Source organism: Phocoena sinus, chromosome 15 (genome assembly GCF_008692025.1).
Source record: "Phocoena sinus isolate mPhoSin1 chromosome 15, mPhoSin1.pri, whole genome shotgun sequence".
Classification (NCBI taxonomy): Eukaryota; Metazoa; Chordata; class Mammalia; order Artiodactyla; family Phocoenidae; genus Phocoena; species Phocoena sinus.
The window spans coordinates 82,713,828-82,733,082 of NC_045777.1; positions in this window are offsets into that span (position 1 = coordinate 82,713,828).

Sequence of the window (19,255 nt, forward strand, 5' to 3'; positions counted from 1 at the left end):
AGGCGCCTCTCCTTTCCTGCCTCCACTCTCAACATCCTCTGCGCACGCCTGTGCGCACGTGCACGTATGTCAATTATACCAAACCCGTAGAACAGACGGCCTCCGGGATTCTTAAAGCCTGATGAGACAGTGTTCAAAGTGTGTCGTTACCTTTTGCTTCGTCGCCGAGTTAAAGTAGCGGGAGTGGGGGTGGTGATGTTGGTTCTGCACAGCTTCCGCAGAGGGCTAATGTAGTTGTGATTTGTGGCGAACATTTATGGTTTAATAAAGTGACTTTCCAGTGGCCGTGTGGATCACAACTCAAGTGAGGAGTCTCCCTGGGGAAGCGTCTGGTGGCGACGACTGTTAAAATAAAACATGTCGATGAGCCATCTTGTCAGGCTCCTTCAGTGTGACTCAACCTCCCCCAGCCAGACGGTAAGAAAAGAGTGAGAAAAGTCAGGGGTGGGGAGGCGGATGCCCAGAGAGGGACTCCTGTCCGGGAGCTTCTCAGTGGGGTGGGAGAACAGGGCGCACGGGGCCCTCCCCGTGACTCAGGGAACCACCCCACGTGGCGCCTCCTTAGACCACAGAAGCGATACCACTGTCATGACCACACTGTTTGCAGAGCATGTGGAAATGACTTTGTTGCACTTTCTTGTGGGTTCCAGGAGTCCACAGGAGCCCCGAATGCTGTAGCATTTGGGCTATAGGCTCAATTTCAACGAATGGGGACCCACAACTCTTTGGAAATAAGAAATTTCTGGTTGCACATTGTTATGGACTGAACTGTCCCTCTCTCCTATTCATATGTTGAAGTTCTAGCCCCTAGGACCTCAGAATATGACTGTATTTGGAAATAGGTCCTTTAAAGAGGTAATTAAGTTAGAATGAGGTCATTAGGGTAGGCCCTAATCCGATAGGACTGGGGTCCTTATAAGAAGAGAAGATTAGGACACAGACACACACAGAGGGACAATGACATGAGGACACAGGGAGAAGACAGCCACCGACAAGCTAAGGAGAGAGACCTCAGGGGAGACCAACCCTGCAGACACCTTGATCTCAGACTTCCAGCCTCCAGAACTGGGAGAAAACCAAATTCTGTTGTTTAAGCCACGTGGTGTTCTGTTATGACAGCTGGAGCTGAGTAACACGCCAATGACCAATGGAGAGATTTAAAGCAGTCTGTTTGTTCTTAAGGATTAACGCAGTAACTCAGACACCATGCTTGTGAGAGGATGCCGAGGATGATCTGGACAGAATTCTCTCCCGAGGTTAATGTTAGCAAGGACTTTTAAAGTAAGTTTTCCAGGCCCTTGGGGACTCCTAAGCGTTGTTGCTGAGAAAAGGCTCCTTGCTGAGAGCTGCTGTCTTCCTCACTCAGGACAGGGGGCTGGAGCAGTGTTAATATGTCTTCAAATCCATTCATTCATTTCTTCATCCAGCAATCACTAATTTAGCACCTAGTGCTCTAGCCTTCTAGAGTTGACTCTGGCCGGCAGAGGGGTCCCTTTTTCTCAAAATGTGGCCTTTTTTTTCTTTTCATTTTTAGGCCACATTATTTTATTTAGGTCCCTGGATAATCCATCTTTTTCTTTTTTGGCCGCACCGGGTGGCTTAGCAGGATCTTAGTTCCCCGACCAGGGATTGAACCCTGACCCCCACAGTGAAAGCGCTGAGTCCTAACCACTGACCACCAGGGAATTCCCGTGGGTGTTCCGGAACAGTCTGTACGGTACATCTGCACGTTGTGTATATGCACATGAAAGGGAAATGAGGAATTTAAACAATCGGCAGATTTTTTTTTATTTTAGTTGATTTACAATGTCGTGTTAATGACTGCTGTACAGCAAAGTGATTCGGCTACACATATATATACATTTTTTAAAAATATTCTTATCCATTACGGTTTATCATAGGGTATTGGATATAATTCTCTGTGCTATACGGTAGGACCTTGTCGTTTATCCATTCTATAAATAAAAGCTTACATCTGCTCACCCCGACCTCCCGCTCCATCCCTCCCCCAAGCCCCTCAAAATGTGGCCTTAAAACCTCCTGTTAAAAATTCAGACTGTGGGGCGCACCCAGCCCTGCCGAGTCAGAACCTCTGGGGGCGAGGCCTGGGAATCTGCCTTTTGAACACACTTTCTGTGGATTTTGGTGCAGATGAGCGTTTGAGAGCTTGTGTCGCGTGGTATCCCTCAGGCTGGCCTTTGTGGCCTCTGCTCGGACACGGCCAGTGAAGGGCTTGCCACCTCCCGAGGGTCCTGTCTCATACATGCTCTCCATCTTGGAGGTGAAACCTGCATTCTGCAGCTTCTACCCTGGGGTCCGGCTGCGCCTTCCAGGCCCCCTTTTCCCTACCCCCTCCCGGTATTTGAGGGCACACGTGCGAGCTGCAGAGGCGGGACGAGAAGGGAAAAGCAGGGCGAGAGGAGGGAGAAGGTTCTAAACAGCAAGTACCAGAGGACAACTGATGTTTCCATTCCCAGGGAAGGGAGTGATGGGGAACCAGCGAGATGTGAGACGATGTTTTAAAACCTTCACCTTTGTGCTTTCCCTTTCTGGAAGCTGGGAGCCTTCATACAGCCTGAGGAGAATTTGAATTGTTGAGGCTGGATTTCCGAGAGAAGTTCGGCCTCAGCTTCCTGAACAGGCTCGTGAAGGATACAGAGGAAACAATCCTGGTGAGAGCCGTAGATTCATGAGAGCCAGGCCTGGTGGGCCAGGGAAGGCTCTAGAAGAGTGCCGTCCAATGGAAATAGAATATGGGCCGCATTAGAGAAAAATATATATCTAAAGTATAGGATACATATATGATAGATCTAAAGGAGATCATCTCCCCATGCAATCAGTATAAAGAATCGTGACGGAGATGTTTATTTTTCTTGTAAGTCTTTGGAATTGGGTGTGTATTTTACACTCACAGCACATCTCAGTTTGGATGGGCCACTTTTCAGGTGTTCGGTGGACACACGTGGCCGATGGCTGCCATGTTTGACGGCAGAGTCCTTGATAATCAAATGGGGAAGCCATCAGGGCATGGAGTATCAGCCATGATGTGTGAACAGAGCGAGCTGAGAGGGTAACTTACCACCCTCCCCGGCCCCGCGCACAGGAAGGCCTGCGGGGGCGGGGTGAGGGTCTGACCGCAGAGGAGGGCCAGGACTAGGGTCGGGTGAGTGAGGCACTCACCTCACATGCCCAATTTAAGGGGAGCCTCAAACTCAGCAATCATGACAAATAATATGTTAATGTAATAATTTTTAAAAATTAAAAGTGATGAAAAAATATTCACAATGAACAAGACAGCAAAATTGTAAAGACAGGATCAGACCCTGCCTGTGCATTCACTGCCCTCACTCACCTCCCCTTCATCCCAGCCCCATAAGATCCATGGCACCAATGTCTCATTCCTTCCTTCCCTTTCAGGCCTGTGGTTTGGGTGGGATGGCCCACAAGCCTGGCTCTGGGGTTAAGCTCGTGACTGGGCCTTTCCAATGAAAGGCATCATTTGTATTAATTACCTATTGCTGCATAAAAAGTGACATCAAACTTAGTGGCTTAAAAGAACAAAGAAACACCCATTATGTCATGGTTTCTGTGGCTCAGGAACTCGGGAGCAGCTTAGCTGGGTGGTTCTCGCTCCAAATCTCGTGTGAGGCTGCAGTCAGGTGGTCGGCCAGCCTGCTGTCACCTGAAGGTTTGACGGGGCTGGGAGAGCCACCTCCAAGAGGGTTCACGCATGTGGCTGGCACCTTGGTGTTGGCTGTTGGTGGGAGGTCTCAGTCCTTCTCAACAACGGCCTCTCCACAGGGCTGCTTGAGTGTCCTTATGACACAGCGGCTGGCTTTGCCCAGAGTTGGTGATCTAAGATGAGCAAGGCAGAGCTACAACGTTCTTTATAGCTTAGCCTCAGAAGTCATGTTCCATCATTTCCACAAATCCTCTTGTTTACACAGATCAGCCCTATTCGTCGAGAGATGGGCTGACATCGTAAGAACACCAAGAGGCAACAGAGATTGGGCACCATCTTGGAGGCTGGCTACCACCCCGTCTCAGTTTCGGGAGCATGTCTGTGGCCCATGGTGGATCCAGAACTTTCTCTGAAATCCCTGGGAAGCAGGTGGTCTTCTTCACTGCAAGGCGGTAACTAGATCGAAGGCCTGCACAGCATTGACCCTAGTGGGCTTTCTCAGGCCTTCTCATGCCTTATGTCTATACCTAACATATTTTTTGATTGATTATAAAAAATAATACATATTCTTTATAAAGATATTTTAAGATTATTCCCAATCTTGACACTTAGAGGAAATCTTTGCTAACATCTTGACGTGTTTCTTCTTTTCTTTCTCCTGGTCTCTGTCTGTCCATGTCTGTCTGCCTTTTTCTCACTTCCCATCCACCCTCCCTCACCCCCATCATCCTTTTTATAGCAAGACATTTAGGCTGATCTCGTTACTGCACATCTTCTGTGGCATAAAACTAAAAATAAAAGCTAATGAGTCATGGTATCTCCAGGCCCTGGTTCCCCAAGAACCTGGATGATGGGGGGCTTGGAGCAGCCTCAGTGACGGCTCCTGAAGAGTCATCTGGACCCTGGTCTACCTGCTTCCCCTGGGGTCTTTAGCCTCTGTTGGGGTCAGTGTTACAGCCCAGAGGCCCCACCCATTATTATGCCTTCGGCCAGCTTCGTGTGGGGAAGGGGCAGCTGTGAACACTGTGAGTCCCAGGGCCTGGGGGAGGCCGGTCTCTTAGGGGGCGGGGCTCATGTTCACCCTTCTGCACTGGGTTCTAAGGCTTGGTCTCTTCCCTGGGGTCAGCTACGAATGGGGCACTCATGGACCAAATTCCCGTCGCCTCTGGTGGCAGCTGGATTGACCGACCCTTCTGACCCTGCACCTAGCCACCCTTGTGACTCTGCTCTCTGGGTTCCAGCCTCTGGTAGCCACGTGGCCTAGTGGCCCTCCACCCTCTGACTGCAGCAAAGCTGGGTGCCCACCATTCTGCCAACAACCTTCTCGCCCTGCTGGAGTAGGAACAAGCAAACGGAGGGGTCTGTCTGGCCGACCTGGGGCTCCTGGTCTGGCCGGCTGCCCCCCTGATGCCAGCCTCAGCCCAGCCTCCCTCTCCCTCCTCCACCTTTGGTGCCCAGGCCCACTCCCCTTCAGGCCCCACCAGCTCGTGTCCATTTCTCCGTCATGGCCTCCCCCTCCCCCATCACTCCTGCCCCTCCCGCCCTCTTCCAGAAGCCCCGGTCACTACCTGCTATGGTCATTTCTCCTCCACACCTGAATTTACACTAATGAGGTGACCCAGGTGGGGCCCTAGGTAACTACAGGATGGGGCTGGTCACCAGAAAGAGCAAACATTGGATCAGAGGGTGGGAACTTTCAGCCTCACCACCAGCCCCAATCTCTGGGAGAGGAAGGGGGCTGGAGATTGAGTTATAAACATGCAAACAAGATTTTGTGAGTTTCCAGTTTGGTGAATACGTTGACTTCCTGGGAGGTTGCTGCACTAGAAGACATGGGTGCCCCACGCCCCTCCCCCATACCTGGCCCCGTGCATCTCTTCCATTGGCAGTTCCCGAGTTGTATCTTTTATAATAAACCAGTAAACATTGGGACTTCCCTGGTGGTCCAGCCGTTAACGCTCCACACTCCCAATGCAGGGGGCCTGGGTTCGATCCCTGGCCAGGGAACTAGACCCCGCACGCTGCAACTGAAGGTCCCGCGTGCTGCAACTAAAGATCCTGTGTACTGCAACTGAGACCCGGTGCAGCCAAATAAATAAATTAATTAATAAAAAAATAATAATCAATAAATAACTAAACCAGTAAGCATAAATAAAGTATTCTCCTGAGTTCTGTGAGCTGTTCTAGTGAATTATCGAACCCGAGGAGGAGGTGTGGAAACTTCTGGACTTATAACTGTTTGGCCAAAAGTATAGGTGGTTCCTGGACCTTGCCAGGGGCTGTCTTGTGGGGCTGAGCCCTTAACCTGGTGGGACACCCAGTTCGTGGGTGGAGAGCCGGAGAATTGGTTGGTGCTGGAGAAGACATCATATTTTTGGTGTCAGGAAGAAAAAAGGCATTAGAAAGCCCTAGCTAACAAACACATTTGGAAATGGATTGGAGGGAGATTTGGGGGCTTCTGATGTGCAGTGATGGGCCCCACTCCCAGCCCGTGCACATTTACACCCTCCTGGTTCTTCCTAGAAGGGGCCAGGGCCATTGGCGCTGACAAAGGTGCCATCATAGTGTGTGAGCAACGGAGCTGGAGACCCTGATGCTTCGCTTGGGAAATTTATTGAATCAATTGAGCCGGCAGCCCTGCCATGCAGGAGGCCAAGTGCTACCCTCCTTCTTTTGTTGTTGTTGAGATTCTGACGCTAACTCTGCTAAATGTGTCTCATGCTGCACATATTTGGAAACTAACTTTTTATGTTGCTCATTTAGAGAAGAACAAGGGCTTCCTTCGAACAGAGGTAATTATTAAGTCACAGCCAATACCTCAAATTTGCAAGAAAGCAGAAGCTGAGCTGTTAATTTGAATCTGGTCCAGCGGAGCCCTTGGTAACCTCTCCCTCCGTTCCGCCATGAGACCGTGCTCCTGCACAAATGGGGTCCGTTTTTCCCCCAAGTAACTCTTGGCTCTGTCAAAATAATAATATACCCCCCCCCAACATCTCAGCATGAGTTCTGGCCAAGAAAAGCAAAGAAATTTCTGCTCTCAAATTCTTCCCCTGAGCTAAGTAGGCCAGCATTCATCAAAAAGTACACAGAATTCATTTCCTTAAAAAAAAAAATTGGTTTGCCTTCCTTCTTGTTCATTCAAAGAAAGAGCTTGTTTACCAAAGGAGAAAGAAAAGGAGAGAATGAGGGATAAATGAGGAGAAAGGAAGGAAAGAGAAGGAAGGAGAGAGGGGGAGGGGGGAAGTGGTTGGATGCTGATTAAGGCTCAGAGCAGGAGCTCAGACAGCAAACAGGTCTGGATGGAGGGGAGGGGTGGGGGTGAGGGAGAAAGGAGCCAGAGACCCCTGGGACCAGCCACGTGTCCTATGACATCACAGAGTCTCATTTCCTCGTGTATAAAATATGAGTTATCAGATCTACCTCAAGGGTACAGGGCTTAAATAGGAAAGAAATAAGAGACGTGTATAGTTAAGATTATCATACTAAGTGAAGTAAATCAGACCGAGAAGGACAAATATATGACATAGTTTATATGTGGCATCTAAAAAAATGGTACAAATGAACTTCTTTACAAAACAGAAATAGACTCACAGATATAGAAAACAAGCCTATGGTTACCAGAGGGGAAAGGCGGGGAGGGATAAATTAGGAGTTTGGGATTAAAATATACACACTATTACATATACAATAGATAACCAACAAGGTCCCACTGTATAGTACAGGGAACTATATTCAATATCTTGTAATAACCTATAATGGAAAAGCATCTTAAAAAGAATACATTTGTGAATATATGTATACATATAACCGAATCACTTTACTGTACACTTGAAACTAACACAACATTGCAAATCAACAATACTTAAATTAAAATTTTAAAAATTTTAAAATTAAAAAAAAAGAAATGTCTGTAGCAAGAAAACAAAAAACTCAGTTAAAAATGGGCAAAAGATTTGAACAGACGCTTCACCAAAGTAAGTACACAGATGGCCAATAAACACACGCATAGATGCTCAACATCATCTGTCACCAGGGAAATGCAAATTAAACCACATGGAGTTACTATTCCACACCTATTAGCATGGCTACAATTTTAAAAAGAGAGAGAGACACAGCGAGAGAGAGAGAGACAGAGAGAGAGAGAGACGAGACAGAGAGAGACAGAGACAAAGAGAGACAGAAGCAACCAAATGCTGATGAATCTGTGGAGCAACTGGAACGTTCATTCATTATTGGTGCAAAATGGTACTGCCACTTTGGAAAACATTCCTGGAGGTTTCTTAAAGAGTTAAAGCCGGGCTTTCTTACCCTCAGGTCTGTTGACATTTGGGCCTGATGTTTCTCTGCTTGGGGCCTGTAGTGTACACTGTACGATGTTTAGCATCACTCCTCTCCCGTTCCCCATGTGTGACAACCAAAGATGACCCGAGCATCCCTGAATGTCCCCTGAGAGTCAAGATCACCCACAGTTGAGAACCACTAAGTTAAATGTACTTAGCATCTCACCCAGCCATCCCATCCTGGACATTTTTCCAAGAGAAACGAAGACTCAGTCCTCTGATCTCCATAGCCGCTCTAGTCATCACTGCAAAAACTGGAAACAACCCCAAGGTCCCTCAGCTGAGGAACAGATAAACAATCTGTGGGACATACATAAAATCGCATATGTATTCTGCTGAGTGAAAGAAGACAGACCCAAAAGGCAACATATTGTACGATTCCATTTATGTGACAATCTGGAAAAGGAAAAGCTCTAGGGATGGAGAACACATCCATGGTTGACAGGATGGGGAAGGCAGAGGGGTCGATTCTGAAGGGATGAGAGGGAAGTTTTTAGTATGATGGAAATATACTATATCTTGATGGTAGCAGTTACACACTGTAGGTGTTTGTCCAAACTCACAGAAATAAGCAAGATAGGAATGTACAAGAAGAAAAGTGAGTTTTATTGTATGTAAATTATGCCTCAATAAATCAGGTCTCAAAAAAAAAAAAGAGAGAAAGAAAATAAAGGAGAGAAGGAAGAAAGGGGGATGGGGAGGGAGAGAGACAGAGATTGAAAATCATATTACCCTGGGCCCAGGTGGCAAACATGTAAATAATTGAAGCTTTTAAAATCATCACTTTTAAAAACAGACAGCCAAGAAGACAGGGACCGTTGGGTAAACCTAGTGACCTGACAAAGCCCAGCATTAGACTCTGGTTTAGGGTGGAGAGCTGGGAGGCACCCACCTGGGGGAGGTCCAAGAGTCAGGAACACTGGGGGATGAGCCCCCCTACAACCCAAAAGTTTCCTGACATCATGCATCAAGGAGGCACAGCTCTAGAAGGTGAGTGTCAGAGTCTGGGGAACCCTTGGATGTCTGAGTCTCCCAATCCCCACATATTCAGGTGGGAAAATATGGGTATCTTTGTCCAGAAAAAATAGTGTGAAGGGCCACAGCCAAAAGGCCCACCAGATCCTGAACCTCCTTTCCTCCTGCCACATCTAGGGCTTGGATTTCCTTTCCAGAGGGGAGGGTGGGGTCATTTATCTGCATGCATCCCCTTCCCCATGGTGAGGCCCCTGAGGACAGGAGACCCATGGTCCTCACCCCTGTGTCACCTGGTGCTTGGTACAAGGTGGGGGTCGCAGAGGAGGTGGACTCCAACGAGTGCTGCATTCTCCACCGACTTGATGAATAAAGAAATGAACACATGAATAAGTTAGTCGATACACGAAATGGGTTTCAGCTCTACTGATGGCAATCTCCAAGTAGCTCTCTTAGAATCATCTCGAAAACTCGGGCCAGCTGATGGTTGGCACCACAGAGGCAAAGCCTGCCTGGCCTCCCACCTTCAATCATTAGCTTGGGCATCACACAGTTACAGCCATCGTGGGCTTCCCGGCTCAGCCATCTGCCACCATTCAGCATCACAGTGTCCCCTTCCAAAATCCGAGGAAGTGCACTGGGCAGGCCCTGGCGACAGAGCAGAGAGAGGTCCAGGCGAGGCAGCCCTTCTTCTATCCAAATGCTCACGTGGTTGGTGTTTGAAGGCAAAATTCAGGGAGCCCCTGCACACTTGTCTTAACTGGGGCACATGGGGGCTTTAAGGGAATCAATTTCCCAGACTGTTTTCAGCAAAGGAAAGCAGCTGGAATCAAGACTTCCCTTATCAGCCACGCCTTCCAAAGACTCCTTTTCTCCATGTCATAGGATAAAGAAACGTCTCTCTGCCTCTACTTGGAAACCTACTCAGTGCAGAGGGAAAAACAGGTGCAAATCAGGGTGTTTCCAACACTGAGCTTTCAGTCCAATTTTAAAAAGGCCAATGGAAGTGTTTTTGATGATGGATCATTACGTTCATTTCGGCACACGACTCTGAAGGAGTTCAAATCATTGAACAAAACCCCTTCCATTCCCATCCTCTTATTTTATGAACCAGTATATTTTTTAAAGCTTGCATTAAAAAAATAGATTCTGAATTCTGGCTCCTCATAGCAAGAGAAATCCATGGATTCATGAATTAACTGCGGGGGAAGAAAAAGACAGCCCCATCTATCTCATTGAGAGATGCAATTCTAACAAAATTTTATGCTTAATAATTATTTATAAAAATGTGTAGTGAATTGGTTTTGATAGATTGGCTACTCATAATTGCACTGTTAGCTCAAACTAGAAATCAAAACATTTTTTAACTCCAGAACTTTATGGTCACAGGTAATTTTAAAAATGTAATATTAATTTCTAGGCTTTTTGTTGAGAGAATTATAATAGGGTGATTCATAAAATACTTTCAAGCATTAAAATATATTACATTAGAATACAATGTCAGTGGGGGAAATGGAGTGGAAGTGAATTCAAGGAGAGACATGAAAGTTACAAAATTTTTGTTAGAATAGACTTTGTCCGTATATCTTCTAAATGAATGATGATAGATGTCAAATTACCATGGCCTTTAGACTTCATTGGATACATTTAAAAGAGTGATACAAGTTTTCTTTTTAAAATGTCAATATTTACAACGCATAAGAAATGCAACCGTTTGCATTTATGAAATATTTTAGATGTCAATTACAAATATGTGAAAGTATACAAAATATTTCAAATTCTGAGCCATGGTGGAGGATGGTACATAAACAAACAATAATAATAACAATAGCCCTGGAGAATGGTTCAGACTCTTACATGGACACTTAACTCTTTTTTTTTTTTTTTGCAAAAAGTGCTAACAAGCTTCAGTTATCTTGCTTCTCAGCCCACAGCTACTAGAAGCAGCAAAATAAAAAGGGGGCAGGGAGCAAGGGAGATGGGATGTCTGCCTTCAGGAGGGATACCTACAGATGTAAACAATAGCTACCCTGGAGCAGGAAGGAGGAGACAGGGAAATTCAAAATCAGAACCCAGTGTCACATGTACCTGGCGCTTTCAGCTTAGAGCAGACATTCACCACCTCTCCGTCTCACAGGCTGGTCCAGTGACAGGTGTAAACAGCAAGAATCATGTGACGAGAATCACTGTGTCAGCTACAAGACCGAGCTACAGTCCCGAAACTATTGGGGAATATGTAACACATTCCAGAAACATTTCCATGGAAGGTCTAAACACATAGGCATTTCAAAGGGCAAGCTTCATTGCTCCAGAAGATGTTTATTCCAACAAAATCTGGTTGACGTTTTTGCTTTATCACAGGTAGGAACGGGTGTCTGTATAAGAGATGGCCCTTCATCTCCTGGGAGCTTCGTGAAGCAGGCTCCAGTAGACGACGGTGAGGCTCCCAGCCCCAAGGACAGGGGGCTCGTGAGACAAACACGGGGAAGAGGGAGCTGGGGGAAATTCAGAGCATGGCTTCCGGGGCCAGGCTAAGGTATCAGATTCCAATTCCCTGGGCTGCCTGGAACAATGGGAACAATAGATGGAGATTTCAAAGTGCTGGGAGCAGTTTCTAAGCATTTCACATGTGCTAACTCACAGAATCCTCACTCCTAGTTTGTGAGGCAGTGTTAACGGCCACCCAAAGATATCAGGTCCTAATCCCTGGAAGCTGTAACTGTGACCTTATAAGGAAATGGATCTCAGTAAATGTGATTTCATCAAGGATATTGGGATGGGGGGATTATCCTGAATTATCCAGTGGGCCCTAAATACAATCACATGTGTCCTCATAGGTAGGAGGCAGAGGCAGATCTGAGGCAGACAGGAGAGAAGGGGATGCGAAGTCAGAGGCAGAGAAATACCAGCAGAGGAATACCAGCCCCTGGAAGCTGGAAGGGGCAAGGAACAGATGCTCCCCTAGAGCCTGCAGGGGGAATGCAGCTCTGCCCAACGAAACCATGATTCCAGCCCAGTGATACTGATCCCTGGCCTCCAGAACTGTGAGAGAATAATTTTCTGGTGTTCTAAGGCCTCAAGCTGTGGTCATTTGTTACGGCAGACACAGGCAACTAATAGACCAGCTGCACTGCACTCTTGACTCAGGCTCTGCTGCTGGGAAAACCCGGCCTCTGACAGCAGGCGTGGGTCCCAGACACATGGGTCTTGATGGATGTGTTCTGGGAGGCCGAGGGTCCATTTGAACAGAAAGCCCTTTCAACGCACGCAGTACAAAACTCGCAACTCCTGGGCACCCAAGTCAGGTTGGTTTGATGAATTGGACAGATGCCCAGGTCCCGTGGGAACACTGGCCCCTCAACTCAAAGGGACGTGCTTTTTAGTACCAAGCTCAGCCTTTCTGCAGAGGCAACAATGCATCTTGACCCACTAGCAGCTCCTTTATAGCCACGGCTTCAGTTAATGCAAGAATCAGTTAAAAACCGCACCTTCAAGAACCAGGATGCACAGCAGTAATTAATAAAGCCTTAGTGGCCAGGGATGGAGTCAGCCTCAGTGACACATGAAGGGGCTGAAGGGAAGCCCAGAACAGTCAAATACTAATTGAGAAGCAGCTGAGAGCGTTCGGGAAGGGCGGTAACCTAAAAGGGGGCTGAGGCATCGTGGGAAACAGCACAGGGATACCAGTGAAGGGAGCAGAAGCATTCCAGTAAAATTATTGCAAAGCGGGGTGTAAACATTAGGACCAAGGTCCTCGAGCTGGTTTTATATATATATATATATATATATATATATATATGCTATTTAATAAACATAAAATATTAAACATATATTTTTTTCCCTGGGGAGAAAAAATCAAATTATTTCCCAGAAAAAAGTCTGTTGTTGATCAGCTATTTCTAGCAAGCCAATTAAAAAATTTACTTCTGAGCTTGGTGAAAAAGTCATTACTGGTCTGTGAACGTCTTAAATTAAAAGAAAACTTCTATTATGGAAATTTTCAAATATAAATAAGAAGAGAGAAGGTAAACCCCCATGTCCCCACCTCTTAGCTTCAATAAGTAGCCAACTCATGGCCACTTCTGTTTCAACTCTGCCCACATACCACACCCACCCTTCCCCCACTGGGCTGTATGGAAATAGACTCCAGGCATCATCTTTCATCTGTAACTATTTCAGTATGTGTCTCTAAAAGATAAGGACTTGCTTTGTAAAAACATAGTCCCAGTATCATAATCACACTTAAAAATTAACTATGTCCCTAATATCATCAGATATCTTGAGTGTTCAAATTTCTTATTTCCCCAAATGTCTTATAAATGTGTATATATATATACATTTATATATATTTAGATATAAATATATTTATATTTGTTTATATAAATATGTATTTATATTTATATATTTTACAGTCTGCATCAGAATCCATGCCAAGTCCACACAACTGGATCATACCTAAGTCTCTGATTCTAGATTTCCCCTCCTTTGAGCTCTCTTCTTATCTTCCCCCCCACCCCCTGCTTTGGGATTTATTCATCAAAGAAACCAAGTCACTGGTTCTCCTGGATTCCCCCTAGCCTGGATTTTGCTGACTGCAGCCCTATGGTGTCCTGTGACCTGTTCCTCTGTCCCCTGTATTTAATCTAATCAGGTAAATCCAAAGACCTGCCAGAATCAGGCTGTTTTTGGCAAGACCACTTCATGAGGGACAGTGTGTCCTCCCATCAGGGACATGCTTTATGTTTGATGGCCTCTTTTTTAGATCATATAATGATATGATCTAAAAAAGATCATATCATACTGCTTAGCTTGCAGTATGGGTGATACTATAAATTTGTGCTTTCTTCTGCATTTATTAGCTGGAATATTTCTACAAAGGGAAAATGCCTCTAGCTATTTGGCTAGTCTGAGGAAGCATTTATTCAGAAAAGGAAAGATGAATGCTTGATTTTTCCTCCTGTTTATTCACCAACTTTCAAAGTCATTGGTTATTTCTATCATTACAACTATTTTTCTTACTCATGCTCAACTTGCCCACTCTTAAGAAAGCAGCTATTGAATGAGGATCTTGGAAGAGAGCAAAAAACAGAGATCAGCTGGGATGAGTTTTGTGGAAAGGGTTTCCATTCTTCACATGAAGACAATATTTGAAAATGGGCCTGATCTAACCTGTTATTGGTGTGATAAACAGCCTCACGGGAGAATTCTCAAAGGTTGTTTTGCCTCAAATGCTTGATCCTAGTTTTGGACCAACCTCAGGTTAAGGCAATTCACCTTTCTTAGTATAATTATCCTGTTGTGTTAAATTCAGTAATTTCTGACTTTTCTTTCAACTGCCACACAAAACTATGTGCTTGGATTTGATAGGTAAATGATATCATATAATGAAAATGATCACTAACATAATATGTAACTCTAACAAGAAACCTGCTTTTGTTGCATTACAGAGAAGTGGATCATTTTGCCAAAATGTTATGCTTTGGTGAAAGTGAACAAACATCTTTACCTGTATTGTGGGTTGGTTCTGCTAATTTTGAAATTGAAATCTCAGCAGAACACAAAAGTCGTTTCCTGAATTTTGAAACACCATACCCTTAAACTGAGAAACAGCTGTTCATATCTTTAATGCGTTCTCTTTGCTGTGTGACAAAATCATTCCTCAGTAATGGCTGTAACGTCAATCCGTTTATTTAATTTAAATGCTTAACTATATTTTCCTTCTTGAAATAAATGGGACCACATGAAGTATTTCTTTACATGAAGTCCTGTGCATGATGTGATTAATTTCCTGCCTTGAGATGAAACACAAATCCCAGCTATTAATAATCCGATGGCATGGGAAAGAAATCGCTCATCACTAAGTGAAATTGACCTGCAGGTTTTATTTATGGAAAATCCTTCTTTCTGGTGTCAAAGTGTCAGCTAGATTCCCCAAAACACAATTCAGTAAAAGGATTTTGTTTCACGGCAGAACATGAGTAACCATTAAACAGTATTTCTCACACTCCCAATTATTTCTGTAATTTTGGTGTGGCATATGGAGGATTCTCTTAAAAGGAAATCGCCCCTTTCCTTTCATTTGCGTGTTTAATGTAAGTGATAAACTTTGACTCCAGCTTATTATGGAACGACTAATGAGCATTTGTCTGTGAGCCACAGAGATGGATGATCACCGAATTATGGGAAAATTAGACTTTTCCTACTTAAAATGTCATTTGGTTTGAGATTTTTAAAATACATCTGAGAAAGAAGCTCAAATCTTAAGGTTTATGGTTCTTTTTTGTAATTGTAATAACAATTCAGCTAAACAGAAGATTCATACTTGTTTATGTTTGAAATAGGTTGGCTTATTGACTTCCAGTATGCTAAGCTTGTTCCAGAAAAGATGTGATGCTCTAAGGGCAGCAGATTTCTTTTCTTTTCTCCTTTTTTTTTTGGCCGCACCCCACAGCTTACAGGATTTTAGTTCCTTGTCTAGGGATTGAACCGGGGGCCACGGCAGTGAAAGCACCAAGTCCTAACCACTGGACCACCGGGGAACTCCCAAAGGGCAGCAGATTTCTAAAAATTCCTGTATTTCATTCTCAAACATGTGATACATGGCAAATTACATGTATAATTTTTCTTTCTAAATGCAGTCACCTTTGTTGATAAGTACCTATCTGACATGGCTTCTCCTATTAAGATGTAGCCAGCACCAGAAATGCTGTAAAGTTTCACTTATATGAAGTTGAAAACCAGGGAAGACAAATCTTAGGCAATAGAGGTCAAGATAGCAGTTACCTTTAGGGGTGTTGACTGAGAAGGGACATAGGAGTCCCTCTGGGGTGACAAATGTTCTACATCTTAATCTGGTGGCGGTTACATGGGGCACACACATAAAAATTCATTGAGCTGTGCACTTAGGTCTGTCCACTTTATCAAAAGCTATATCTCCTTTAGAAAAAGTGGAAAGAAAGGAGAAAAAGAGAGGGGGAAGGCAGGGAGGGAGAAGGGTGTGCTGCCCTGAATCCGCTTTACATATTTCAACACCTAGCTTGGGCTTTGTGCAAACCAGAGCTCAGTATCACCCATCTCCATGTCAGAGGGGTCAGCTTTCCTGACCTCACAGCGTCAGTCAAATTCCCTCTTAGGATGTGCTGAGTCCCCACCTCCTGTGCCCAGCCTCCCAAGAGAGCACCTGATGATAGCACTTTGGGCTTGTAAACCTTGAAAGGCAATGAATTAAAATATCAAGGCAGTAGAAATGAGTATTTAAAACACGAAATGCACCCGAACATCAGCCTGAGTTTGGAAATCAAGTCTGACTTTCTCCAGCCTCGATGTTAAGAGCTTGGGTAGCTCCCTTTCATGAAAGGGCCGTTGAAATATTGCATGCCAGCCCCCATCTCCTCGGGATTCGCGGTAGCCTGCGTTTCATCTTCTGCCTCCATCAAAGGCGGGATGGCTTCATCACAGATTCAGAGCTTGTGTGTTGTCCGTCCCCTGGGGGGTCATCCCACAGAATTAGCATTTTCTACATGTAACTGATGAAATGTGGAATAAAATAAGGCAGCCACGATGAAGAGAGGAACAAGGGCTGCAGCCAACAAACGCTGTGGCTTTTAGGAGAGGGTGGTCCCTGTGGTGGATGCAACCGGAGGAGGCTTCCTGGAGGAGGTGGAGGTTGAGATGGGATCCTTTAATAATAATAATCATAAAGCACCAGGCTAGTGCTTTATCAGTACTTCCCATTTCCTCCTGGCAGCATCCCACATGAAGGCATTATATGAGGAAACCCAGCCCCAGAGACGGTGAGGGGCTGGCCCAGATTGGAACATGGGATTGATCCCCAGTCTATGTAAGCGACAGGGTCGAACCACCGGCCATGCTGAAAAGTGTGGGTCATCTTCCCTCCATCCTCCGTCTCCATCCACAGCTGTTCTTTCTCATCCTACCCTCTACTCCAGACCTGGAATGTCCCCAGGACAGACTTTGAATCTTGATCAAGGAAAAGGTATTTTGTATCCGAAAAGAGAAACACACTCTTGGGAAAAGCACCAGTGACGTAAACGATGGAAACAACCCAAGCGGCCACGGACGGATGATGGATAAACTCAACGTGGTCCATCCATATAACGGAATGTTATTCAGCCCTAAATAGGAATGAAGTACTGACACACACAACAACACGGATGATCCTTGAGGACGCGATGCCAAGTGAGAGAAGCCAGACACAAAAGACCACATTCCCTATGATTCTGCTTAGACGAAATATCTAGAATAGGCAAATTCGTAGAGTCAGAGAGTAGATTTGAGGCCACCAAAGTCTGAGGAAGGAGGGAACGGGAACTTATCGGTTATGGCTACAGGGTTTTCTGTTTGGGGTGATGAAAAAGTTTTGGAAATAGATGGTGGTGATGGTTGCACAACATTACGAATGTACTTAATGCCACTGAACTGTGCACCTAAAAATGGTTAAAATGGTAAATTTTATGGTATATACATTTTATCACCATTTTTTAAATTTGAAAAGTGTAATATACCCCAAACCATCAATTGTACACTTCAAGTAGGTACACGGGAGGGCGTGTGAATTATATCTCAATAAATTTGTTGTTGTTGTTGCTTTTTAAAGCCCCCGAATCAGGGGCAGGTGTTGACACAGGAGGCTGGCCTTCAACTCCTGCCTACTCTGCCATCGTCCTACAATTCCTGGAAGGGGAAGCAGGTCCTTTTGAGGGCGAGGATCGTGTTGGTGGTTGCCATGCCCAATATGACATTGGCCGGTCAGGCAAACTTTGGGATTACAGGGCATCCCTTGTAGGGCAGGGCTGTGGATGGGGTGGAGAGCACCACAGAGCCCAGAACACCATGCTGGGACCAGGAAAGGGTCAATAACTGAGAGGTCCCAGCTAGCCCTGGGCTTTTAGAACCCCGGCCCCAAAGTCACGCTGCAGAAGAGCTCGTGGGACAGTGTTGCAGCTCTGTTTGGAACGTACAGTCTGCCTCACCGTCACTGTACTTGAGGCTACACACAATCTCCAAATGCATCATCACGCTGTACACCCTCCTCTGCCTCCGTCTCTCTCCCTTGATGCTAAGTCTTGGAACAAGTCTCGTGGTGAGGCTCCCTCCGCTGCTTCTCCTGGTGGTGAGGCTCCCTCCGCTGCTTCTCCTGGTGGTGAGGAGGTCACACTAACCTTAGCTACTCTCCACGTCTGCAGCATCTGGCAGGGTCCTCGTTGCGTCCTCACGTCGTACTGGCCAGGCCTGTGCTGCAGAATATAAGCAGAGTGGAGGGTGAGGTGTCATCTGAGGCTGTGAGACAGCTTCAGGGCCTCTTTCTGCACAAGCAAAACTTGTTCTGAAACAAAGAGCTGACAGCGTAGCAGCCTAAGAGAGGACCTGCCTGACCCCCATCCCGATAGAGGGAGCGATTACTGGGGAGGGCAGGATGGAGGTGTCTGGGCTGAGAATGAGCTGGAGTGACCCCGTGGTGCCTCTTGTACAAGTATGTAACTCGTCCTTGCTCCCGATCACAAGGTGTCGAAATCCGTGTCCCCCAGTAAACACTGTTGTTTGGGGATCAGGGCAAAGTGGAGGAAGCCCAGAGCCTTGGGGGCCGTTAGCCTAATGGTAGACCACCAACATAGGAAGCAAATGGTCTCATTTGTCCCGGACGTCAAAGCTATTAAGAGGGCTTCCCTGGTGGCGCAGTGGTTGAGAGTCTGCCTGCCGATGCAGGGGTCACGGGTTCGTGCCCCGGTCCGGGAGGATCCCACATGCCGTGGAGCGGCTGGGCCCGTGAGCCACGGCTGCTGAGCCTGCGCGTCTGGAGCCTGTGCTCCGCAACGGGAGAGGCCACAACAGTGAGAGGCCCATGTACGGCAAAAAAAAAAAAAAAAAAAAAAAAAAAAAAAAAAAAAAGCTATTAAGAGATGATAAAAAACACACAGCTGGTCAGAAGACATGGCCAGAGGCGTTGGATTTCCCTCATCCCACCTTGGAAGAAGCAAGGGACGGAATGTTAAAACCTGGGCCTATTGAAAGGTGAACCTTGGCCCCTCATCAGAATCAAGAATTTGTTACTATTGTTTGAAGAATAGCACTGGTAGCTAGAAACAGACGTACTGAGAAGTTAATGAAATCCAGGCTTCAGCCCTCTCCTTTGCAAGGGCCCATCCCAACACCTGCTCCTAATTTTTCATGGTACTTTGTCTTCTCTTTTTAAAGAGAGACACCCCTCCCCCCCCCAAATCATATATGCTTCAGATCTGGC